The sequence below is a fragment of the Heptranchias perlo genome, chromosome 20 (assembly GCF_035084215.1).
Source record: "Heptranchias perlo isolate sHepPer1 chromosome 20, sHepPer1.hap1, whole genome shotgun sequence".
NCBI classification, from domain to species: Eukaryota; Metazoa; Chordata; class Chondrichthyes; order Hexanchiformes; family Hexanchidae; genus Heptranchias; species Heptranchias perlo.
Genome location: NC_090344.1, coordinates 13018336 through 13045810, shown reverse-complemented (window position 1 = coordinate 13045810; position 27475 = coordinate 13018336). Strand labels below are relative to the sequence as shown.

At 43.8% G+C, this 27475-nt stretch overlaps 1 pseudogene; it reads right to left on the bottom strand.

The window, feature by feature from the left end:
- Window positions 1–3884: 3884 nt before the first annotated feature.
- Window positions 3885–27475, bottom strand: part of LOC137335924 (zinc finger protein 271-like) — a 144673-nt pseudogene continuing 121082 nt past the window's right edge.

Sequence of the window (27475 nt, the reverse complement as noted above, 5' to 3'; positions counted from 1 at the left end):
CTGTCACTGCGTCGATGAGTTTTCAGCTCTGAAGGGTAATTGAATTCCATCCCACAGTCCCCACATTTCCACGGTTCAAAGGCCGATGATATTCAGGTTCTGATGTATCGAGTGAATCTGAACCAAGATGGCCGCGCGTGCCCCACGATTCCACCTTGACTTCCTTTCCCAAGATGGTGGCCAGTCACAGAGCTCATCCGAGCGGCCGCATGTCGGGCCTGTCACCGACGTGCAAACACGGAGCCTGTGGACTCTTATTTGTGGCCTCAAGCCGCCAGCAGGTGTTTGTGAAGCTTCCAGCCCACCCACAGATCCAATTCCTCCCCGGTCTCCTACCGGCCTCCGTCTCGCCTGTTCCTCCTCCTTCCGTCGCCATCACTCGCACTACGCATGCTCAGACCACAGACATTTCCTGCGCCTGTGGTCATTGATCGGCACATTCTGACGCGCGACGGATTCTCGGGAAATGCCCCGCCATTGATAGCCGAGATTGGTGATAAGAAAATTGATTGTTGTCATCCCATCGAGGTTGGTGCCAGTGTGGCAACGAACAAAATAAATAAATAAACTATGCAGAAACGCTAGTGCCCGGGCCCTCCCCCATGGTGCGAAGTAAACTGGCCGCAACTTTTCCGTTACTAGGTCGCTCCTCAGGCCCATTCCGCACAGTCTGGTTTAATTGCTAAATGTTCTCCAACACAAATTCAGACCTGTCATTCTCAGGGAAACTTACGGGGTCTCATTTTTTCTGTGTCCTACCCGAGAGCCAGTTAATGGCTTTAATAAGATGGCCACAAGGTGGAAAGAGGAGACAAATGCCACGAGCGATGCCTCAATACATACTGGGCCACTTTGATTGTGACACCAAATCAAGGGCCACTTGCACTGAGACAGCAAATCCAGGGACCACTTATACTGGGACACCAATCCAGGGACCACTTGTATGGTGACATCCCTTTGAATCCTTTTTTGCACCAAGTCCAGTGCCTCTCTATCCTTTTGCTAATATGGAGACCAGAACTGTGCACAGTGCTCCAAGTGCAGTCTCATCAAGGTTCCATACAAGTTGAAGATAACTTCATTGCTTTTCAATACTATGCACCAGAAGTGAACCCCAGTGCTTGGTTTGCTTTTTTTATGCCCTTTTTAACCTGCGTCACTACTTTTAGTGAGTTGTGTATCTGTACCCCCAGATCTCTTTGCTCCTCTACCCCATTTGGACTCTTGTTATCCAAGCATTATGAGGCCGCCTTGTTCTTGCTACCAACATGCACCATTTCACCCTCATCTATATTAAAATTCATTTGCCAATTCCATCCCCATTCCGCAAGTTTATGAATGCATTCTTCCTTTTCTCGTATTCTTCATCAGTATTAACTATAAACATCTGCCCCCCCCTCCCCCCAAATCTGGTGTCATCCGTAAATTTTGAAATTGTACTTTCGCTTCCCAAGTCGAAATCGTCCCAGCACCGATCCTTGTGGAACACCACTTCCCACCTTTTACCAGTCTGAGTAGCTACCCTTAACACCGACATTCTGCTTTAGAGCAGTGATCAACAGAAACTCCTTTACATAGGGAGTTGTGAGACTGTGGAATTCACTTCCACGTTTAGTGCTTGGGGCACAAAGTTCTGTCGTGACAAGTGGTCCTCATGTTTTAATCCAAGACAGGCCTCAGCCCAGTCATTTACTCCAAATGTTGATGCAATGGTTCAAGCTAAGAGCTGCCAGGTATCGGGAGCAGCAGTAGCTCTAAATAACATCTAAATGTAAGTAAGTACCAATATAGTTCATCTTCATCTATTTCTATTTTAATAACTGTTGCTGAATGTGGGTCAGGCCAAGAGCCATGATATCGGGTCAGGTTCACCATAGGAAATGAGTTTGACACCCCTGAGATAGACAATGTGAACCGGATTACCCTCATCAACTAATCCAGCAACTTCTTCAAAAAACTCAAGCAAGTTTGTAAGACACGACATTATTTTCCGGAAGCTGTGCTGAGTATCTCTAATGGACCCTCCTCTTTCCCCGTGATCATAAACAGCATCTCTTAGGATCCCTACAAGCAGCTTCCCTCTGATCGATGTCAAACTGATGGGCCTGTCATTCCCCTGGCTCTGATTTATCCCCATTAATGAAAATGGGAACTACGTGAGCTACCTTCCAATCTCAGGGGACAATCCCTGACTCCATTGCGCTGTTGAAGATACTGGCAAGGGGCTCATAGAGCACCCGTCCCATCTCTTTGAACACCAGTGGGTGGATATCATCTGGACCTGGAGCACAAATCATTTTAAGATTCCATATTTTATCCAAGATGATATCCCATTCTATTTTAATATTTATGATGTTATTGTCGACAGCAAATCCCACAGCTGGAATCTGAGCATCATTCACAGGAGTGTAGGCTGATGAGAAATAGTCATTCAACAGCTCTGCCATGGCCTGGTAATCTTTCCTGAATTGTCTTTCAGTGGCCCTAAACCATCTTTATTGGTCTTCTGACTCCTGACGTAGCTGGAAAAGCCTTTGCTATTATTAACACAATTGTGCACCATCTTCTTTTGCGAAGATCCCTTAGCTTCTCTAATGTTTGTTTTTGTCTCCCTCCATTGTGGGTGATATTTGTCCCAATTCTCCTGTAAACTGAATTCATCCTGATCCGACCTGGATTAAATGTAAGACAGTTCGGGGAGTCACGAACCATTCACCCCTAGACCTACACTGACACGTAAATCCCCAGACGGTTCCTTAGTAAGGATTCCTCTTGTTCCTCGGCATATATTTGTCAGGATACTGAAACCCAGGTTTCTTATAGTCCATTACCGAGGCCCCACTCCCTGAGCCTATAACTTTCAGCAGGTGGAGTTCCGCAGTGGGAGTGATTCCAGATTAACTGTCGGGATCGCCCCCCGCCCCCCTCCCCGCCCCCGCCGTGGATGGTCCGGCAAGTGTATTTTTAGTGATCCTGGTGTCTAACACGCACACATTAATAAAACAGGGAATTCTGGAAACAAGCTGAAGGTCCTTCTTCATCTGGAGATGAAATGACTGTTGTATAATTGTACTAGCAGTTAACAGGCTCCTGTGAACTCCTCCGTCTACTATTTTAATGCAGACATTAACCCATTTATTTGAAACGGGTTTATATTAAATGAGTTAACGCCTGCCTTAAATGGTAGACTCAGGACTGTCACACAAAGAGGATAAATATTCATAGAATAATTACCACAGTCATTTTTAGACTGGATACCGCACGGTGACTTTGCTGTCAGTGAAGAGAGACGAGAAAGACCAAAGTGCCATTTGCCCCTCTCGGTGTGGCCCTGAACGACTGTTTACAGGCTGAAGTTCCGATCCCACCGCACGATCCTCCCCCCAGATTGTCCTTTCTGAGATCCAGCCGGGTGATGCCAGACACATAGGTGGGAAAGACCAAAATCTACAACAAGACATTTAAAACAAAGCTGATTTATTTGATATATATCCAGGATATTAAACTCCAGCCCAGTTATGGGGATTATTAACATTAGCAGAAACAAACCCCAACTATCAGAATGAAGATGGTTCAGTCCTGGATGTGATTAACAGCAGAATCCAACCCTTGCAGTCATACGTGAATTTACTGGTATCTCCGCACATATGATGACTGAGTGAATCCCTTCCCACACATGGAGCAGGTCAACAGTCTCTCCCCAGTGGGAGTGCGTTGATGCGCCAGCCGTTCATTTCTGCTTTTAAAGCTCTTCCCACAGTCATTACATTAAAAGGTCACTCAATCGTGGAACTCGCTAATGTCTCCGGAGGTGGGATGAATGAGTGAGTCCCTTCCCACGGAGCAGGTGAACAGTCGCTCCCCAGTGTGAGTGCTATTGTGTTTCAGCAGATCATGTGTGTTTTTAAAGCCCTTTTCACAGTCAGAACATTGAAAGGTCTCTCCCCAGTGTGAACTCGCTGGTGTGACAGAAGGTGGGAGCACCGAGTGAATCTCTTCTTACACTCAGTGCAGGTAAACGGCCTCTCCCCAGTGTGAGCGCGTCGATGTCTCGGCATTTTCATATCGCTTTTAAAACTCTTCCCACAGTTGGAACATTTAAAAAGTCTCTCCCCAGTGTGAATGAGTTGGTGCGTCAGCAGTTCGGATGAAATAGTGAATCCCTTCTCACACAAAGAGCAGGTAAACGGCCTCTCCGAAGTGTGAGTGCGTTGATGTTCCAGCAGTTCGTTTGTGCTTTTAAAGCTCTTCTCATAGTCAGAGCATTTAAAAGGTCGCTTTATCAGAGTGAACTTGTTGGTGTCTCAGCAGGTTGGATGAAAAAGTGAATCTCTTCCCACACACAGAGCAGGTGAAGGGTTTCTCCCCAGAGTGAGTGCGTTGGTGTGTCAGCAGATTACTTTTGCTTTTAAACCTCTTCTCACAGTCAGAACATTTACAAGGTCGCTTATCAGAGTGAAAGCGCTGGTGTGTCAGGAGGCCATATGACTGAGTGAATCCCTTCCCACAGTCCCCACATTTCCACGGTTTCTCCGTGGTGCGGGTGTCCTTGTGTTTCTCCAGGTTGTACGATCAGTTGAAGCCTCGTCCACACACAGAACACGTGTACAGTTTCTCCCCGCTGTGAATGGTGCGATGATTTTGCAGGCTGTGTAACTGATTAAAGCTTTTTCCACAGTCAGTGCACTGGAATATTCTCACTCGGGAGTGTGCGTCTCAGTGCTTTTCCACTCACACTGATGTTTGAAATCTTTTCCCACAGTCAGAACAGACAAGCATTTCTCTTTCTATATTCAAAGGCCGATAGTATTCAGGTCCTGATGTATCGAGTGACTCTATCAGATCTTGATGTGATGTTTGGTTTGAGATTCCTGTCAGCAAATTCTCCCCTTCCAATACCCTGGAAAAAGAATTTACAAAAATCATCACTGTAACGAAAGGATAGAAATTCAGAACGGATTATTCTAGTTTCTACGGAACATTCTAACCTCTCTTGTTCCTCCAAAGCTGTAAATACCCGTCACACACTCTTTCCCTCCTCCCTGTGCTGAAATCCAAACCCATATTATCATTTTTCAGTGGCCAAAAACCATGTGTGAAAAGGTAAGAGAGCGTGAGAGAATGAATGTGAAAGAGTGAATGTGAGAGATTGAATGTGAGAGAGTGAATGTGTGAGAGAGTGAGAGAGTGAATGTGAGAGAATGATTGTGAGAGAGTGAATGTGAGAGAGTGAATGTGAGAGGGTGAATGTGAAAGAGTGAATGTGATAGAGTGAATGTGAGCGAGTGAGTGTGAGGGAGTGAATGTGAGCGAGGGAACGAGAGAGTGTGAATGTGAGAGAATGAATGTGAGAGGGTGAAAGTGAGAGGGTGAATGTGAGAGAGTGAATGTGAGAGAGTGAATGTGAGAGAGTGAATGTGAGAGGGTGAATGTGAGAGAGTGAGTGTGAGAGAATGATTGTGAGAGAGTGAATGTGAGAGGGTGAATGTGAGAGAGTGAATGTCGGAGAATGATAGTGAGAGAGTGTGAGAAAGTGAATGTGAGAGAATGAATGTGAGAGAGTGAATGTGAGAGAGTGAATGTGAGAGGGTGAATGTGAGAGCGTGAATGTGAGAGAGCGAATGTGAGAGCGTGAAAGTGAAAGAGTGAATGTGAGAGCGTGAATGTGAGAGAGTGAATGTGAGAGAGTGAATGTGAGAGAGTGAATGTGAGAGCGTGAAAGTGAAAGATTCAATGTGAGAGCGTGAAAGTGAAAGAGTGAATGTGAGAGAGTGAATGTGAGAGAGTGAATGTGAGAGGGTGAATGTGAGAGAGTGAATGTGAGAGAGTGAATGTGAGAGAGTGATTATGAGAGAGTGAATGTGGGAGAGCGAATGAGGGAGAGCGAATGTGAGCGAGCGAATGTGGGAGAGCGAATGTGGGAGAGCGAATGTGAGAGAGCGAATATGAGAGAGGGAATGTGAGAGAGGGAATGCGAGAGAGTGATTGTGAGAGAGCGAATGTGAGAGAGCGAATGTGAGAGAGTGAATGTGAGAGAGGGAATGTGAGAGAGTGATTGTGAGAGATCGAATGTGAGAGAGCGAATGTGAGAGAGTGAATGTGAGAGAGTGATTGTGAGAGAGCGAATGTGAGAGAGCGAATGTGAGAGAGTGAATGAGAGAGAGTGAATGTGACAGAGTGAATGTGAGAGGGCGAATGTGAGAGAGCGAATGTGAGAGGGCGAATGTGAGAGAGTGAATGTGAGAGAGTGAATGTGAGAGAGTGATTGTGAGAGAGCGAATGTGAGAGAGCGAATGTGAGAGAGCGAATGTGAGAGAGTGATTGTGAGAGAGCGAATGTGAGAGAGCGAATGTGAGAGAGCGAATGTGAGAGAGTGAATGTGAGAGAGGGAATGTGAGAGAGTGATTGTGAGAGAGCGAATGTGAGAGAGCGAATGTGAGAGAGCGAATGTGAGAGAGTGAATGTGAGAGAGTGAATGTGAGAGAGTGAATGTGAGAGAGTGAATGAGAGAGAGCGAATGTGAGAGGGTGAATGTGAGAGAGTGAATGTGAGAGGGCGAATGTGAGAGAGCTAATGTGAGAGGGCGAATGTGAGAGAGTGAATGTGAGAGAGTGAATGTGAGAGGGCGAATGTGAGAGAGCGAATGTGGGAGAGCGAATGTGGGAGAGCGAATGTGAGAGAGCGAATGTGAGAGAGGGAATGTGAGAGAGGGAATGCGAGAGAGTGAATGTGAGACAGGGAATATGAGAGATTGATTGTGAGAGAGCGAATGTGAGAGAGTGAATGTGAGAGAGTGAATGTGAGAGGGCGAATGTGAGAGAGTGATTGTGAGAGAGTGAATGTGAGAGAGGGAATGTGAGAGGGCGAATGTGAGAGAGTGAATGTGAGAGAGTGAATGTGAGAGGGCGAATATGAGAGATTGATTGTGAGAGAGCGAATGTGAGAGAGCGAATGTGAGAGAGTGATTATGAGAGAGTGAATGTTGGAGAGCGAATGTGGGAGAGCGAATGTGAGCGAGCGAATGTGGGAGAGCGAATGTGGGAGAGCGAATGTGAGAGAGGGAATGTGAGAGAGGGAATGCGAGAGAGTGATTGTGAGAGAGCGAATGTGAGAGAGCGAATGTGAGAGAGCGAATGTGAGAGAGGGAATGTGAGAGAGTGATTGTGAGAGAGCGAATGTGAGAGAGCGAATGTGAGAGGGCGAATGTGAGAGAGTGAATGTGAGAGAGTGAATGTGAGAGAGTGAATGTGAGAGAGTGAATGTGAGAGGGTGAATGTGAGAGAGTGAATGTGAGAGGGTGAATGTGAGAGAGTGAATGTGAGAGGGTGAATGTGAGAGAGTGAATGTGAGAGGGTGAATGTGAGAGGGTGAATGTGAGAGAGTGAATGTGGGAAGGCGAATGTGAGAGAGTGAATGTGAGAGAGTGAATGTGAGAGAGTGAATGTGAGAGGGTGAATGTGAGAGAGTGAATGTGAGAGGGTGAATGTGAGAGAGTGAATGTGAGAGGGTGAATGTGAGAGGGCGAATGTGAGAGAGTGAATGTGAGAGAGTGAATGTGAGAGAGTGAATGTGAGAGAGTGAATGTGAGAGGGTGAATGTGAGAGAGTGAATGTGAGAGGGTGAATGTGAGAGAGTGAATGTGAGAGGGTGAATGTGAGAGAGTGAATGTGAGAGGGTGAATGTGAGAGAGTGAATGTGAGAGAGTGAATGTGAGAGGGTGAATGTGAGAGAGTGAATGTGGGAAGGCGAATGTGAGAGAGTGAATGTGAGAGAGTGAATGTGAGAGAGTGAATGTGAGAGGGCGAATGTGAGAGAGTGAATGTGAGAGAGTGAATGTGAGAGAGTGAATGTGAGAGAGTGAATGTGAGAGGGTGAATGTGAGAGAGTGAATGTGAGAGAGTGAATGTGAGAGGGCGAATGTGAGAGAGTGATTGTGAGAGAGTGAATGTGAGAGAGGGAATGTGAGTACAGCAGTGGGCTCGGTGTGGAGAATGAAGTGGGGCAGGTGGAGCATGTTTCAGTGGGGCAGCAGTGATCATAATCTCAATAGGTTTCGAATAGTTATGGAAAAAACAAGGAACAATCAAATGTGAAAATTCTTATCTGGAGGAGGGCAAATTTCAGTGAGTTAAAAAGGGATCTTGCCCAGGTGGATTGGAATCAAAAATTGGCAGGCAGAACAGTAATTGCACAATGGGAGGCCTTCAAGGACGAGTTGGTTCAGGTACAGAGTGGACAAATCCCTAGAAAGGAAAGGCATCCTAAGCTGGAGCTCGCTGGATGGCTAAAGATATAGAGATTAAAATGAAACAGATAAAGGAGGCTTATGACGAATGTGAGGTTCATAATATAGTCGTGAACCAGGCTGAATACTGAAAGTGCAAAGGTGATCTAAAAAAATGGAATAAGAGGAGCAAAGAGAGAGTATGAGAATAGATTACCGGTTAACTTAAAAGGGAATCCAAAAATCTTTTATAAGCATTCAAATAGTAAAAGGGTAGTCAAAGGAAGGGTGGGACCAATTCGGGACAAAAAATGGCAACTTCTTGTGGAGGCAGAGAGCATGGCTGAGGTACTAAATGAATACTTATAGAATCATAGAAGTTACAACATGGAAACAGGCCCGTCGGCCCAACATGTCCATGTCGCCCAGTTTATACCACTAAGCTAGTCCCAATTGCCTGCACTTGGCCCATATCCCTCTATACCCATCTTACCCATGTAACTGTCCAAATGCTTTTTAAAAGACAGAATTGTACCCGCCTCTACTACTGCCTCTGGCAGCTCGTTCCAGACACTCACCACCCTATGAGTGCAAAAATTGCCCCTCTGGACCCTTTTGTATCTCTCCCCTCTCACCTTAAATCTATGCCCCCTCGTTATAGACTCCCCTTCCTTTGGGAAAAGATTTTGACTATCGACCTTATCTATGCCCCTCATTATTTTATAGACTTCTATAAGATCACCCCTTAACCTCCTACTCTCCAGGGAAAAAAGTCCCAGTCTGTCTAACCTCTCCCTGTAAGTCATACCATCAAGTCCCGGTAGCATCCTAGTAAATCTTTTCTGCACTCTTTCTAGTTTAATAATATCCTTTCTATAATAGGGTGACCAGAACTGTACACAGTACTCCAAGTGTGGCCTCACCAATGCCCTGTACAACTTCAACAAGACATCCCAACTCCTGCATTCAATGTTCTGACCAATGAAACCAAGCATGCTGAATGCCTTCTTCACCACCCTATCCACCTGTGACTCCACTTTCAAGGAGCTATGAATCTGTACTCCCAGATCTCTTTGTTCTATAACTCTCCCCAACGCCCTACCATTAACGGAGTAGGTCCTGGCCCGATTCGATCTACCAAAATGCATCACCTCACATTTATCTAAATTAAACTCCTCTGCCATTCATCGGCCCACTGGCCCAATTTATCAAGATCCCGTTGCAATCCTAGATAACCTTCTTCACTGTCCACAATGCCACCAATCTTGGTGTCATCTGCAAACTTACTAACCATGCCTCCTAAATTCTCATCCAAATCATTTATATAAATAACAAATAACAGCGGACCCAGCACCGATCCCTGAGGCACACCGCTGGACACAGGCATCCAGTTTGAAAAACAACCCTCTACAACCACCCTCTGTCTTCTGTCGTCAAGCCAATTTTGTATCCAATTGGCTACCTCACCTTGGATCCCATGAGATTTAACCTTATGTAACAACCTACCATGCGGAACCTTGTCAAATGCTTTGCTGAAGTCCATGTAGACCACGTCTACTGCACAGCCCTCATCTATCTTCTTGGTTACCCCTTCAAAAAACTCAATCAAATTCGTGAGACATGATTTTCCTCTCACAAAACCATGCTGACTGTTCCTAATTAGTCCCTGCCTCTCCAAATGCCTGTACATCCTGTCCCTCAGAATACCCTCTAACAACTTACCCACTACAGATGTCAGGCTCACTGGTCTGTAATTCCCAGGCTTTTCCCTGCCGCCCTTCTTAAACAAAAGGCACAACATTTGCTACCCTCCAATCTTCAGGCACCTCACCTGTAGCGGTGGATGATTCAAGTATCTCTGCTAGGGGACCCGTAATTTCCTCCCTAACCTCCCATAACGTCCTGGGATACATTTCATCAGGTCCCGGAGATTTATCTACCTTGATGCGCGTTAAGACTTCCAGCACCTCCCTCTCTGTAATATGTACACTCCTCAAGACATCACTATTTATTTCCCCAAGTTCCCTAACCTCCATGCCTTTCTCAAGCGTAAATACCGATGTGAAATATTCATTCAGGATCTCACCCATCTCTTGTGGTTCCGCACATAGATGACCTTGTTGATCCTTAAGAGGCCCTACTCTCTCCATAGTTACCCTGTTGCCCTTTATGTATTTGTAGAAGCTCTTTGGATTCACCTTTGCCTGATCTGCCAAAGCAATCTCATATCCCCTTTTTGCCCTCCTGATTTCTCTCTTAACTCTACTCCGGCAATCTCTATACTCTTCAAGGGTTCCACTTGATCCCAGCTGCCTATGCATGTCATATGCCTCCTTCTTCTTTTTGACTAGTGCCTCAATCTCCCGAGTCATCCAAGGTTCCCTACTTCTACCAGCCTTGCCCTTCACTTTATAAGGAATGTGCTTACCCTGAACCCTGGTTAACACACTTTTGAAAGCCTCCCACTTACCAGACGTCCCTTTGCCTGCCAACAGACTCTCCCAATCAACTTCTGAAAGTTCCTGTCTAATACCATCAAAATTGGCCTTTCCCCAATTTAGAATTTTAACTTTTGGGCCAGACCTATCCTTCTCCATAGCTATCTTAAAACTAATGGAATTATGATCACTGGTCCCAAAGTGATCCCTCACTAACACTTCTGTCACTTCAAATCTGTCTTCACTGGAGAAGAGGATGCTGTTATTGTAGCAGTAAAGCAGGATGTAGTAGCGATATTGGATCGGATAAAATTAGATAAAGAGGGAATATATAAAAGATTAGCAGTACTCAAAATAGAAAAGTCACCCGGTCCAGATGGGATGCATCCTAGGTTACTGCAGGAGGTTTGGGTTAAATTGCGGAGGCTCGGGCCACAATCTCCCAATCCTCCTTAGATATGGAGAGAGTGCTGCAGGACTGGAGGGTTGTAAATGTCAGACCCCTGTTCAAAAAAGGGGAAAGGGATAAACGCTGCAATTACAGGCCAGTCAGCCGAACGTCAGTGGTGGGAAAACTTTTAGAGTCAATAATCCGGGACAGAATTAATTGGCACTTAGAAAAGTACGGGCTGATAAAGGAAAGTCAGCACGGACTTGTTAAAGGAAAATCATGTTTGACTAACTTGTTTGAATTCTTTGATGAAGTAACGGAGAGGATTGATGACGGTAATGCGATTTAGGTCCTGGACTTCCAAAAGGGATTTAATGAAGTAACAAGTAATTGGCTTGTTTGCCAAACTAAATATTTGTGTATACATATATATATATATATATATATATATGACTTCGACCTGGGTGTGCAGGGCACAATTTCCAAATTTTCAGATGACACAAAACTTGGAAATATAGTGAACAGTGAGGAGGATAGCGATAGTCTTCAAGAGGATATAAACAGGCTGGTGAAATGGGTGGACACGTGGTAGATGAAATTTAACGCAGAAAATTGTGAAGTGATACATTTCGGTAGGAAGAATGAGAAGAGGCAATATAAACTAGAGTGCATGATTCTAAAAGGGGTCCAGAAACAGAGATCTAGGGGTATATGTACACAAATCGTTGAAGGTGGCAGGGTAGATTGAGAAAGCGGTTGCAAAAACATACTGGATCCTGGGCTTTATAAATCGAGGCATAGAATCCAAAAGCAAGGAAATTAGGATGAACATTTTGAAGGAGGTCATGTTGAACCTTTATAAAACACTGGTTCGAACACAACTGGAGTATTGTGTCCAGTTCTGCGCACCGCTATTTAGGAAAGATGTGAAGACCTTAGCGAGGGTGCAGAAAAGGTTTACGAGAATGATTCCAGGGATGAGGGACTTTATTTCCATGGATAGACTGGAGAAGCTGGGGTTTTTCTCCTCGGAACAGAGAAAACTAAGTGGAGACTTGATGGAGATATTTAAAATCATGAAGGGTCTAGACAAAGCAGATAGAGAGAAACTGTTCCCATTGGCAGAAGGGTCAAGAATCAGAGGACATAGATTTAAAGTGATTGGCAAAAGAACCAAAGGTGACATGAGAAAAACGTTTTTCCGCAGCGAGTGGTTAGGATCTGGACTGCACTGCCCGTGTGGGGTGGTGGGGGCAGATTCAATTATGGCTTTTAAAAAGGAATTGGATAAGCACTTGAAAGGAAAAAGAAATGCAATGCCACCGGGATAGGGCGGGGGAGTGGGACAAGATCGATTGCTCTTGCATAGAGTTGGCACGGACTCGATGGGCCGAATGGCCCCCTTCCGTGCTGTAACATTTCTATGATTTTATGAATCTAAAGCCCATGGAATTATAGGGGCAGTGGCAGCAAGGATACAAAATTGGCTAAGGGACAGAAAACAGAGAGTAGTGGTGAATAGTTGTTTTCCAGACTGGAGGGACGTATACAGTGGTGTTCCCCAGTGGACAGTATTAGGACAACAGCTCTTTTTGATATGTATTCATGACCTGGACTTGCGTATACAGGGAAGAATTTCAAAGTTTCCAGATGACAGAAAACATGAAAATATTGTAAACAATATGGAGATTAGTGACAGATTTTAGGACATAGACAGACTGGTGAAATGGGCAGACACATGGCAGATGAAACTTAGTAGGAAGAATGAGCAGAGACAATATAAACTAAATGGTACAATTTTAAATGGGGTACAGGAACAGAGAGACCTGGGGGTGTATGTACACAAATCTTTGAGGGTTGAAAAGGCTGTTAAAAAAACATACGGGATCCTGGGCTTTATTAATAGAGGCATATAGTAGAAAAGCAAGGAAGTTATGCTAAGCCTTTCTACAACAATGGTTAGGCCTCAGCTGGAGTATTGTGTTTAATTCTGGGTAACACACTTCAGGAAGGATGTCAAGGCCTTCGAGAGGGTGCAGAGGAGGTTAATTCGAATGTTACCAGGGATGAGGGACTTCAGTGAAGCGGAGAGAATGGAGAAACTGATGACGTTCTCCTTACAACAGAGAAGTTTAAGGGGAGATTTAATAGAGAAGTTCAAAATCATGAACGGTTTTGATATAGTAAATAAAGAGAAACTGTTTCCAATAGGAAAAAAGATCGGTAACCAGAGGACACAGGTTTAAGGTGTCCGGCAAAAAAGCCAGAAACATGTTTTCACGCAGCGAGTTGCAATGATTTCGAATGCACTGCCTGAAAGAGTGGTGGAAGCAGATTCAATTGTATCTTTCAAAAGGGAATTGGATAAATACTTGAAGGGAAAACATTACAGGGCTGTGGGGAAAGAACAAAGGAATTGGACTAATTGGATAGCTCTTTCAAAGACCCAGCACAGGCACGATGGGCTGATTGGCCTGCTCCTGTGCTGCACCTACCAAGATTCTATGATAATATGATACCACTGTCTGCTTTTTGTCCCTTAGTCAATTTGGATACAGTATCCCTTTAACCTACAGGCATTAATTTTGCTAACAAGTCTATTATGTGACACTTTATCAATGCATTTTGAAAGTCCACATAAACAACATCAACTGCAGTACATAAGAACATAAGAAATAGCAGCAGGAGTAGACCATTCAGCCCCTTGAGCCTGCTCCGCCATTCAACAAGATCATGACTGATCTTGGACCACAACGCCATTTTCCTTCACCATCCCCATATCCCTTGATGCCTTTAATGTCTAGAAATCTATCGATCCCTGTTTTGAATGTTTTCAATGACTGAGCCTCCTCAGCCCTCTGGGGTAGAGAGTCCCAAAGATTCACCACCCTCTGAGTGAAGAAATTCCTCTTCATCTCAGTAGTAAATTGCACACCCTTTATTCTGAGACTCGGATCCCTGGTTCTAGATTCCACGGCTAGGGGAAACATCATCCTTGCATCTACCCTGTCGAGCCCCGCAAGAATTTTGTATGTTTCAATGCGATCACTTATTTTTCTTCTAAACTCTGGAGAAAACAGGCCTTTTCATTCAATCTTTCCTAATACGACAATCACGCCATCCCAAGAATCAGTCTGGTGAACCTTCGCTGCACTCCCTCTATGGCAAGTATATCCTTTCTTAGGTTAGGAGACCAAAATTGTACACAATACCCCAGGTGCGGTCTCACCAAGGCCCTATATAATTGCAGCAAGACATCTTTACTCCTGTACTCAAATCCTCTTGTAATAATGGCCAACATATCATTTGCCTTCCTAATTGCTTGCTGCACCTGCATGTTGGCTTTCAGTGACTCATGTACAAGGGCACCCAGGTCCCTTTGAACATCAACATTTCTCAATCTCTTACCATTTAAAAAATACCCTGCATTTCTGTTTTCCCTACCAAAGTTGATAACTTCACATTTTCCACATTATATTCCATCTGCCATGTTCTTGCCCATTCATTTAGCCTGTCTATATCCCCTTGAAGCCTCTTTGCATTCTCCTCACAACTCATATTCCCATCCAGTTTTGTGTCATCAGCAAACTTGGAAATATTACATTTGGTCCCCTCATCCAAATCATTGATATATATTTTGAATAGCTGGGGCCCAAGCACGGATCCCTGCGGTACCCCACAATTCACAGTTTGCTAAACTGAAAATGATTCATTAATTCCTACTCTCTGTTTTCTGACTGTTAACCAATTCTCAATCCAAGCCAGTATATTACCACAATTCCACGTGCTCTAACTTTGTTCACCAACCTTCTCTGTGGGACCTTATCAAAAGCATTCTGAAAATCCAAATACACTACATCCACTGCTTCCCCCTTATCTATTATACTCGTTACATCCTCAAAAATCTCCAGTAGGTTTGTCAAACATGATTTGCCTTTCATAATCCCATGTTGACTTTGTCTAACCCCAATTATATTTTCTAAGTGTCCTGTTGTCAAATCATTCAGAATAGGTTCAAGCATTTTCCCTACTACTGATGTCAGGCCAACAGATCTGTTGTTCCCTGTTTCCTCTCTACCTCCTTCCTAAAATAGTGGGGTTACATTTGCAACGCTCCAATCTGCAGGAACCGTTCAAGAATCTATAGAAGTTTGGAAGATGGCAACCAATGCATCCACTATCTCCATAGCCAGCTCTTTCAAAACCCTGGGATGTAGATCATCAGGTCCTTGGGATTCATTGACTCTCAGTTCAATTAATTTCTGTAGTACTATTTTTTTACTAAAGCTAATTTCCTTCAGTTCCACATTCTCTCCAGACCCTCGGGTCTCTAGTATTTCTGGAAGGTTTTTGTGTGTCTTCTTCCATGAATTTTGTAAACAATTTTACAACACCAAGTTATAGTCCAACAAATTTATTTTAAATTCCACAAGCTTTCGGAAGCTTCCTCCTTCCTCAGGTGAAGACAGACAGAAAGGTTTCAGATTTACCATGCTGGTGGGTTGGCAGTGGGGCGTGCGGGGGGGGGGGGGAGCGGGTGGGAGCGGGGGTTTGGAGGTCTAAAGATGCGCGTGGCAAACTCGCATGAACCAAACATACCGTTTCCGACGCGATTGCACGTTGATGGACAGTGGTTAACGTCCTCTCCAGGTTTCGCGCCGGGCAGCTAACCTGTCTCAGAATAAGAGGTCACCCGATTATGACGGAAATTAGGAGGAATTTCTTCTCCAAGAGGGTTGTGGATCTTTGGAATTCTTTACCTCAAAAAGCTGTGGAGGCTCAATCATTGAATACATTCAAGGTTGAGTTCGACAATTTTTTGATCAGCAAGTGAGTCAAGGAATATGGGGAAAGGGCGGGAAAGTGGAGTTGAGGTAAAAATCAGATCAGTCATGATCTCATTAAATGGTGGAGCAGGCTCGAGGGGCCGAATGGCCTCCTCCTGCTCCTATCTCTTTTGGTCTTATGGCCTGATGATTGATAGGCTGGCTGCCGTCAGGAGCTGAAACACGAGGGGAGGGCGAGAAAGAGAGAGAGCGAGACGTCATCTGGCGCTGGAACGGAAGACCGGGATGGGGGGCGGGCGGGGAGAGGCCACGATTGGGGGGGGGGGGGGGGGGAAGGGGAAAATCGAGGGAAGATCGGGAGGGTGAAGAGGGGGACATCGGGGGGAACTTTGGGAGGGTGAAGATGGGGACTTCGGAGCGGGAGACATCGGACATTGGATGTCCTCATCAGGAGTGCAGGTTTCACAGGTAGGTTCATTTAGTGTTTTCACTTCCGTGCACCAGGCGTGAATCAGAAGCGGTGGGCAAGCCGCCATGGTAAGTTAAAACTCTTTCTCCTCCCTCCATCTGTCACAGTAAAAGTGCCTTTTGTACCTCAATGAGGTACGATTGCCTCTTTAAATATCATCGCGCCTAGACTTCCATTTTTGTGTCACCCGTGCGCACACAGGTGGGTCCCTGGGAAAGTCGGAAGTCGGCGTGTTGGAGCTAGCTTCCGAACCCGAACAGGATTTCCGCGATTTTCAGAACCCCCAACGCACCCTCAATTGCCTCCTAAAATCTCCCCTATGTATTTGTTTAATTTCTCGGCTATTTCCTTATTCCCCATAATAAATTCTCCCGTCTCTGTCTGTAAGGGTCTCACATTTTCCTTCGACAGTCTTTTCCTTTCTACATACCTATAGAAGCTTTTATAGTCTGTTTTTATGTTTCTCTCTCGTTTACTCTCATATTCTATTTTCCCTTTCTTTATCACTTTCTTGGTCCTTCTTTGTTGAATTCGAAAATGCTCCCAATCCTCAGGCTTACTGATTTTTCTGGCAACTTTATATGCCTCTTTAATTTCTCTTGTTAGCCACGGTTGGACCACTTTTCCTGTTGGGTTGACTGCCTTAAACGGATATATATTTGTTGCAAATTATTCATTAATTCGTTAAATGCTGGCCATTGCCTGTCCACTGTCATACCTTTTAATGCAGTTCCTAAATCAACCACAGCCAACTTGTCCCTCATACCTTCGTAGTTTCCTTTGTTTAGATTTAAGACCCTAGTTTCGGATTGAACTACATCACTTTCAAACTTAATGAAGAATCTTATCATATTATGGCCACTCTTCCCTCAGGGCTCCTTTACAACAAGATTATTAATTAACCCATTCTCATTGCACAATCCTAGATCTAAAATAACCTGTTCCCTGGTTGGTTCCTCAACATACTGATCTAGAAAACCATCTCGTATACCTTCCAGGAAATCGTCCTCCGCTGTATTAGTGCTAATTTGGGTTGCCCTATTCTTATGTAGTGTAGATTAAAGTCCTCAATGATTACTGTATTACCCTTACTACATGCAGTTTTGATTTCCTGCTTCACAACGTGCCCTACATCACCACTATTGTTTGGTGGCCTGTAAACAACTCCCACCAATGTTTTCTGCCCCTTGCTGTTCCTTAGCTCCACCCAAACTGATTCTGCATCTTGATCTTCTGAGCCAAGGTCCTTTCTTACTATTGTACTGATCTCATCCTTTATTAACAGCGCGAGCTCACCCCGTTTCCCTTTTTGCCTGTCTTTCCTAAATGTCGAATATACTTCAATATTCAGTTCCAAGCCTTGGTCACCCTGCACCAACGTTTCTGTAGTGAAAATTAGATCTTACCCATTTACTTTTATTTATGCCGTCAATTCATCTATTTTGTTGTGAATGCTGCGTGTATTAAGATAAAGTGCCTTTAATTTTGCCTTTTAATCATGTTTTCCTATTTTGACCTTATTTGCTGCTGGCCTTCGTTTCCACTGCCTTCGAATTTCACTTCCATTTCCTGCTTTGTTAGTCTCCCTTCTGAATCTCCTCTAAGGTTCCCACCCCCTGCCACGTTAGTTTAAACCCTCCCCAACAGCATTAGCAAATACCGCCCCCCCCCCCCCCCCCACATCCTTAAGGATATTGGTCCCAGCCCTGTTGAGGTGCAACCCCATCTCCACCAGAACCGTTCCCAATGCCCCAGGAATCAAAAGCCCTCCCTCCTGCAACACCTCTCCAGCCACAGAATCAACTACTCCATCCTCCTATTTCTGTACTCACCAGCGTGTGGCACTGGAAGTAACCCGGAGATTACTATGCTTGAGGTCCTGCTTGATAATCTCTTCCCTAACTCCTTAAACTCTGACTGCAGGACCTGATCCCTTTTTCTACCTATGCCGTTGGTACCGATATGGACCACGACCGCTGGCTGTTCACCATCCCTCCACCCCACTCCAGAATGTTCTGCATCTGCTCAGTGACATCCATGACCCTGGCACCAGAAAGGCAACCTACCATCCTGGAATCACGTTTGAGGACGCAGAAACGCCTGTCTGCTCCCCGAACTATTGAATCTCCTGTCACTGTTGCTCTCCTGACCATTCTCTTCACCACCCCACCCCCCCCCCCCCCCACCCCGGACACCTGAGCCACCCATGGTGCTGTGGACTTGGCTCTGCCTGCACCCCCCAGAGGAACCCTCTCATCACCAGTATTCAGAACTGAATACTGGTTGGAGACTGAGATACCTACAGGGGACTCCTGCACTATCTGCCTGGTTCTCCTTCTCTGTCTGTCGGTCACCCAGTCCCTCTCCACCGGCACTTTCTTAAGCTATTGGGTGACCACATCCTGAAACGTGCAGTCCTAGTAGCTCTCAACCTCGCGGATACACTGTAGTGACGCCAGCTGCTCCTCACGTTCCGAAATCCGTGCTCGAGCTCCTTCAGCTGACGACACTTCCTGCACCTGTGGCCGTCCAGGACACGGGAAACGTCCTGGAGTTCCCACATGGCACAGGCCATGGCATGGCACGGCACAGACCCTCATCAACTCTCTCCGTTACGTCATCAAAGAAATCAATGAAATTAGTTCAACACAATTTTCCTTTAACAATTTTCCTTTATTAGCCCATACTTTTCCAAGTGCCAATTATATTGTCCCGAAAAGTTTCCCCGCCACCGACGTTAGGCTGACTGGCGTGCAATTGCTGGGCTCGTCCCTCTCCCCTTTTTTTGAACGGGGGTGTAAGATTTGCAATCCTCCCGACCTCTGGCATCACTCCCATATCTAAGGAGGACAGAAAGATTGTGGCCAGAGCCTCTGCAGTTTCCACCCTTTCCTCCTTCAGTAAGCTAGGAAGCTTCTCATCTGAATTGGTGACTTTTCTATTTGGAGTACTGCCAATCATTTAATTACATTGTCTTTACCTATTGTTTTCCTATCCATTATCGCCATTACCTCCTCCTTCACTGCTACATTGGCAGCACCTCTTCTCTGATGAAGATGGGTGCGAAGTATCCATTTAGTGCCACAGCCACGCCCTCTGGCTCCGCAAGAAAGTCTCCTATTTTGTCCCAACTTGGTCGCACCCTTCCTTTGACTACCCTTTTACTATTTATATTTTTGGGTTCTCTTTTATGTTAACCACATATCTATTCTCATAATCTCTCTTCGCCCGTCTTAAACCCTTGTTTAGATCTTCTTTGTACTTTCTGTATTCAGCCTGGTTCTCTACTGTATTATGAACCTTACAGTTGTCATAAGGCTCTTTTTTGTATTTAATTTTAATCTCTATATCATTAGTCATGGAGGGAGCTCTAGCTTTGGATGTCCTTCCTTTCTCCCCCGTGGGAATGTGTTTACTCTGCACCGGAACCAACTCCTCCTTGAAGGCCTCCCATTGTTCAATTACTGTTTTGTTGCCAATTTTTGATTCCAATACACCTGGACAAGATCCCTTTTTAACTCACTGGAATTTGCTGTCCTCCAGATATGAATTTTCACATTTGCTTGTTCCTTGTCCTTTTCCATAACTATTCTAAATCTAATGATATTATGATCACTTCTCCCCAAATGCTCTCCCACTGAAACATGCTCCACTTGCCCCAATTCATTCCCCAGAACTAGATTCAGCACTTTTTCCTTCCTGGTTGGGCTGGAAACGCACTTTTCAAGAAAGTTCTCTTGTACACATTTCAAGAATTCCTCTCCCTCTTACACGTTTCCTGTCCCAGTCTATATTGGGATAATTGAAGCCACCACCACCCCACACACACACACCATTATCACTACTCTATAATTCTTGCATCTTTCTGTAATTTGCCTGCAAATTTTCTCCTCTATCTCCTCCCCACTATTTGGTGGCCTGTAGTATAAACCCTGTAGTGTAATATCTCCTCTATTGTTCCTCAATTCTAATCAGCTAGATTCTGGCTTTCACCCCTCAACTACATCATCCCAGGAATCAGAAGCCCTCCCTCCTGCGCCATTGCTCCAGCCACACATTAATCTGTCTTATCCTACTATTCCTATACTTACTAGCACGTGACACTGGGTGTAATCCTGAGATTTCTACCTTTGACGCCCTGTTCTATCTTCCCCTTTAGCCGCTGAAACTCTGAATGCAGGACTGCGACCCTTTTCCTTCTTATGTCATTGGTTCCCACATGGACCACGACTTCTGGCAGTTCCCCTTTACCCCTTCAACAGTTCTGCACCCTCTCCGTGATGTCCTTTACCTTGGCACCAGTGAGGTAAGAAACCATGTGGGACAAACGTCGGTGATTGCAGAACCGCCTGTCTATCCCCGGATTATCCAATCCCCGATAACAACTGCTTTTCTTATGCCCCCACGCCCCCCCCTACCCATGCAGCCGAGTCCCCCACGGTGCCGTGGATTTGTTCCTGACTGCACTCCCCCGAGGTTTCAACACGCTCACTGGTATTCAACACTGAATACCGGTTTGTGAGTGCCACACTCCCAGGGGACTCCTACACTGCCTGCCTGTTCTTCCTAGTCTGTCTGATGGTATAAATCTATGACTTTAACCAGCACAGGAAAAAATAGTCAACAGACCTCATAAGAACATAAGAAATAGCAGCAGGATAGGCCATATGATCCCTCGAGCCTGCTCTGCCGTCAATAAAATCATGGCTGATCTTCGACCTCAATTCCATTTTCCCGTCCGATCTCCACACCCCTTGATTCCCCTAGATTCCAAAAATCTATCTATCTCAGCCGTTAACATATTCAACGACTCAGCATCCACAGCCATTTGGGATAGAGAATTCCAAAGATTCACCATGCTCTTTGTGAAGAAATTCTCCTTATCTCAGTATTAAAGGGCTGACACATTATCATGAGAATATGCCCCCTTGTTCTAGACTCTCCAGCCATGGGAAACAACCTCTCAGCATCTACCTTGTCAAGCTCCCTCAGAATCTTAAATGTTTCAATGAGATCACCTCTCATTATTCTAAACTTCATAGAGTATAGGCTCATTGTACTCAATCTCTCCTCATAGGACAACCCTCTTATCACAGGAATCAATGAAGTGAACCTTCCATTATCTAATGAACCTATCAGAGGCATTAATAAACACACTGGGACCTTTCAGAACGATGGATAAACACACTGGGAACTTTCAGAGTGATTAGCTAACACAGTGGGGCTACCAGAGAGATTGAAAATCACACTGGGACCTATCAGAGTGATTAACAAACAAAGTGGGACGAGCAGAGAGATTGAGAATCCTTCTGGGACATATCAGAGGAATTGATAAAAATACTGGCTCCCATCAGAGGGATCGATCAATACACTGGGACCTTTCAGAGGGATTAATAATAAACGCAGTGGGGCATCTCAGAGTGATTGATTAACACAAGGGACCTATCAATTTTATGGGTAAAGACACTGGGACCGATGAGAGCAATTCTTAAATACAAAGGGACCAATTAAAGCATTGATAAATACACAGGGACCTATCAGAAGGATGGATAAACACAATGCAACCAATGATTTATAAATACACTGGGGCCAATCAAAGGCATTGATAAGCACACTTGGACCTTTCAGAGGTGTGCTGTATGATTTTATGATATGGCCTACTGTGTGTTTGAAGCAAAGCTAATTTGTTTGACATATATCAAAATTATTAAGCTCCAGCCCAGTTATAGGCGTTATTAACATCAGCAGAAACAAACCCCAACTGCCAGAATGAAAATGGTTCAATCCTGGATGTGATTACATAGAATGTACAGCACAGAAAAAGGCCATTCGGCCCAACTAATCTAAGAAATAGCTGGGATAACCAGTGGAAAGCAGTGCTTTATATCGAACATCGTACTACCGTTCTTTAATTTGAAAGGAAGTCAAAGGAGTTTCACAGTGAATTAGCAAGTCTGGCTCAAAATAAGTTCTTGACATTTGACCAGCGATTGACAACAAAAGTGTCTCCGCAATATAATGAATCACTTCCGTTGGTCATATATCGGATTGATGGGAAAGGGGGATCACTCTTTGTAACATTAAATGGGTATCTAAGATTGTGTTTTGACACCCAACGTAGACGGGTTTTGAGGGAGAAAGAAGATGATAGGAGCTTTTGATATTTGAATAATCGAGTTACATTGAGGCTACAGCACAGAAACAGGCCATTCGGCCAAGTTGGTCTATGCCGGTGTTTATGCTCCACACGAGCCTCTTGCCTCCCTATTTCATCTAACACTATCACCATATCGTTCTCCAATGTCCCTGTACACTTTTTTTATAATATGGAGACCATAACTGTTCTCAGTACTCCAAGCGTAGTCTACCAAGGTTCTATACAAGTTTAACATAACTTCTCTGCTTTTCAATCTATCCATACAGAAATGAACCCCAGCGCTTGATTTGTCTTTTTTATGACCTTATTAACCTGTGTCGCTACTTTTAGTGTGTTGAGTATCTGTACCCCTAGATCCCTTTATTCCTCGACCCAATTTAGACTTTTATTATCCAAACAATATATGGCCTCCTTATTCGTCTTACCAAAATGCACCACCGCACAATTATCGACATTGAAATTCATTTGCCAATTACACGCCCATTCTGAAAATTCATAATGTCTTCTTGCACTTTGAACCATTCTCCCTTTGTATTAACTACAGCCGCCACATTCATGTCGTCTGCAAATTTTGAAATTGTACTTCCGATTCCCGAGTCAAAATTGTTAATGTAAATTGTGAAAAACATTGGTCCCAGCACCAATTCCTATGGAACACCACTTCCCACCTTTTGTCAGACTGTGTAGCTATCCTTAACCCCTACTCTATGTTTTCTGTTTTGTGGCCAACTTGCTATCCATTCTGCTACCTGTCACCTGACTCCACCTGCTCTGACCTGAGTCATGAGTCTTCATTGTGGTACCTTATCGAAGGCCTTTTGAAAATCCAAATATATTATATGTACTGCATTACTGTTGTCTAATCTTTCTGTTACTTCTTCAAATAATTCAATAAGGTTGGTCAAGCATGACTTTCCCTTTTGAAATCAGTGCTGATTATTCTTGATAATATTTTCAGTTTCTAGATGTTTTTCTATTACAACTTTGAGTAAAGATTCCATTGTCTTTCTTACCACCGACATTAAGCTAATTGATCTATAGTTCCCTGGACTTGTTCTATCTCCATTTTTAAATATAGCAATAACATCAGCTATCTGCCATCATCCAGTATTATTCCCCATCTAATGATTTTTTATATATATGTAATAGTGCCTCTTCTGTCTCATCCTTAGCTTCTTTTAATATTCGCAGATGCAATCCATCTGGACCAGGGGTTTTATCCTCTCTAAGTTTGATTAGTTTATCTATTATCTTCCCCTTTCTCTCCTAAATGTTTTCATATCTTTTTTGATTTCGTCTTCTAATATTATGCCCACAATTTTAGTCTCTCTAGTAAATACTGAGGCAAAGTAATTATTTAATATTTCGGTCATTTTGCTGTCATTACCTGAGAGAATATCGTGTGTATCCTTTAGTGGCCGTATCCATATCCTGAGTTTTCTTTTGTTATTTGTGTTTGTAGAACACTTTTCTATTTCTTGTTATATTCCTTGAGAATTTAATTGTAGTTTTTTTTTGCCTTCCTAATTTTTAGGCTTCTTTCCTAACCTTTTCGTCTTTCCTTTTTTCATGTTCTCCTCTATTGTCTATGTACATGGTGTATGCCTTTTAATCTAGTTTCAATTTTGCCCATATCTCTTTATTCATCCATGGTGTGTCATTGCTGGCTAGTTTGTTCTTGCTTTTAATGGCACATATTTCTCCCAGCATGTTAAAAGCCTAACAAGAGAGAAAGCACTGCTGGATCTAGTAGTGCGAAATGAACAAGAACAGATAATATTGATCACCATTTTAAATTTTTCCCACTGCTGTTCTATTTCTTTGTCGGTAAAGTTTTCCAGTTTATTTTCCCTAGTTCCAGTCTCATCCCCTGAAAGTCAGCTTGTTTTCCAATTTATTACTTTGGTCTTTGTCTAACTTAAGTCCTTCTCAATCTTTATCTTAAACCTTATTATGTTGTGATCGCTATTGCCCAGATGTTCCCCTACTTCTCTTATCTGTTGTGGTTCATTCCACACTACTAGATCCAGCAGTGATTCCTCTCTTTTTGGGCTTTTAACATTCTGGGTAAGAACAGAATCCTTAACACACTGTGAAAACTCCATTCCCTGAACCCTTTACCTCCCTCTTCTTGCCAGTTTATTTGGGATATTTAAAATCTCCCATGATTATTATTCTATGTCCTTTACTCATTTCACATATTTGCTCACATATATTTCCTCCACCTCCTTTCCATTATTAGGTTGACTGTAGTTTACTCCTATTAGTGTGATCGATCCCTTCTTATCTTTTATTTCAATCCATATCAATTCTCTGTATATCCCTCTGTTAGTTATGTCCCTTTTCTCCACTGCAATTATACTATCGCTAATTAGTGCAGCTACTCCACCCTTTCTTCCTTCCCTATCCTTTCTGATTATGCTATAACATGCAATATTTAGCTGCCAGTTCTGTTCTTTATGTGGCGATGTTTCAGTCATTCCTATTATATCTGGTTCCTCACTAAAGATTATTGCCTCCAGTTCCCCGTTTAATTTTGTTGTTGTTTACATTGCTGTCCAGGCAGTTTAATTCATCTTTATTAGTTGTTCCTTTTCCTTTATTTGTCCCAATCTTTTTATACTTCTATGTTATAACTGTATTTGTTCCTTGACCCTTTATGTTATCTTTAATCCTCATTCTGGTCTGAACTTACACTCATCTCCAGTTTCTTTTGTCTTTAAGCTTTTGTTATTGCTACAACATCCCTCCGCCCATCTTGCTCGTTTAAAGCCTTATGCACTGCCCTATTTAACCTCTCCACTCGGACTCTGGTCTCATTCCATCCAATATTTCACACTCCTCCTCCTTAACTACAATGTCTGCATCATCCCTCTCTTTTGTGAAGACAGACGCAACGTATTCATTAAGAACCATACGCACATGTTCCGCCTCCACACACAGTTTACCTTGTTGGTCTTTAATTGGCCCTACTCATTCCTTAGTTATCCTCTTGCTCTTAATGTATTTATAACCAGCTTTGGGTTTTCCTTGATTTTACTTGCCAATATTTTTTCATATCCTCTCTTTGCTTTCCTAATTTTCTTTGCAATTTCACCCCTGCACTTTCTGTACTCCTCTAGGCTTTCTGTATTATTGAGTTCTCGATGTCTGACATAAGCTTTCCTTTTCTGCCTTATCTTACCCTGCATGCTCGTTGACATCCAGGGGGCTATAGATTTTGTAGCCCCGCCCTTTTTCTTTGTGGGAACATGTTTACTCTAAACCCCTTGAATCTTCCCCTTGAAAGCCTCCCACTGCTCTGACAATGATTTACCTTCCAATAGCTGCTTCCAGTAAACTTTTGCTAAATCACTTCTTAGCTTAGTAAAATTGGCCTTTCCCCAATTGAGAACTTTAACTCCTGTTCTATCACTTTCGTTTTCCATAACTATGCTAAATCTAACTAAATTATGATCACTACCACCAAAATGCTCTCCCACTGATACTCCTTCCACCCGCCCAGCTTCATTCCCTAAAACTAAATTCAGAACTGTACCCTCCCCCCTGCTGTTGTTGGGCTTGCTACGTACTGGCTAAAAAACTTCTCCCGTAGGCAATTTAAGATTTTGCACCCTCTATACCTTTCACGCTGTTTGTGTCCCAGCTAATATTAGGTGAATTGACATCTCCCACTATTACTACCCTACTCTTTTTGCAGTTCTCAGAAATTTGCCTACACATTGCTCTTCTAACTCCCTCTGACTGTTTTGGGGTCGACAGCACAATCCCTGCAGTCTGACTTCCCCTTTTTCGTTCCTTAGCTGAACCCATATTGCCTCATTTGATGATCCTTCTAACATATCATCCCACCTCACGGCTGTAATTGTTTCTTTAACCAAAATTGCCACTCCCCTTCTTTTTATCCCCCTCTCTCTCTCGTCTGAAAACTCTATATCCAGGAACGTTTAGCTTGAGTGTTTATTGCTTTACTTGTTTGAAATTACTACGACCATTTGCAAAACAATTTTCTTAATGTGGTTACATCTTGAAAGCACAAAGAGAAGGACTTGGAGTTGGAAATTCCAAATTCAGCTGTCCTTTGCATATCTGTGTGTGGGATAGACAGGGTTAATTTCAGACTGGCTGCTCGGAGAAACGAGAGAGATAGAACAGAAAAACTAGCCAGTCTCTCCCATCTTTTTGTCTCGATATATTTTTTGGGTTTCTTTGAAATTTAGTGCTATTGTTACAGTGCTTTAGTCAAGTGTATACAATTTTTAAGTTTCTCAATTTAATATAGTTCCCCATGGTGATGGGAGGAAATCTGATGTATTACGGAGAAAAATAGCCAACCACAACCACCACAAAGATCCAATAAAGGCAACGAAAGGAAATCAGAAATCAAACTAATTGGCAAAAAAGGAGAGCAGGAAATGGATTGGGATCCAGTGGAAAGATTTGCCCCGTTGGAAACGAATCGGGCTGAGAAATTGCCTGAGCCAATCGATTTGAAACAATTACAATAAGAGGATCCTGAAATAAAGGCAGCCTTAGAGATGTTAGAAAAGAAAGAAAGCCCAAGGAGACAATATGCTAATAAGCTCAAATTAAAAGTGAAAGATTTTCCTGCTGTACGATAAAAAGTGGGCGGTGCCACAGAATGAGCAAAATGCTTGCCTTCAGCAAGCCCATGACGCGTCCACTTCAGGACAGCCCGGTCCACAGGGAAAGTTAGACACGCTCCAGCAAGTAACATGGAGGTCAGGTATTAAAGACAAGATAGAGCATCACTGTAAACACTGTTTAATTTGTGTACAACACAATCCGGATGCGAATGTTGCGCCACACTCGGCCGACGGCCGACCCTTGGACCGATCTACAAATCAATTCTATTGGGCCCTTTCCCCAGTCAACTCGAGGTAATAGAGTCATAGAGTCATAGAGTTATACAGCACGGATAGAGGCCCTTCGGCCCATCGTGTCCGCGCCGGCCATCAGCCCTGTCTACTCTAATCCCATATTCCAGC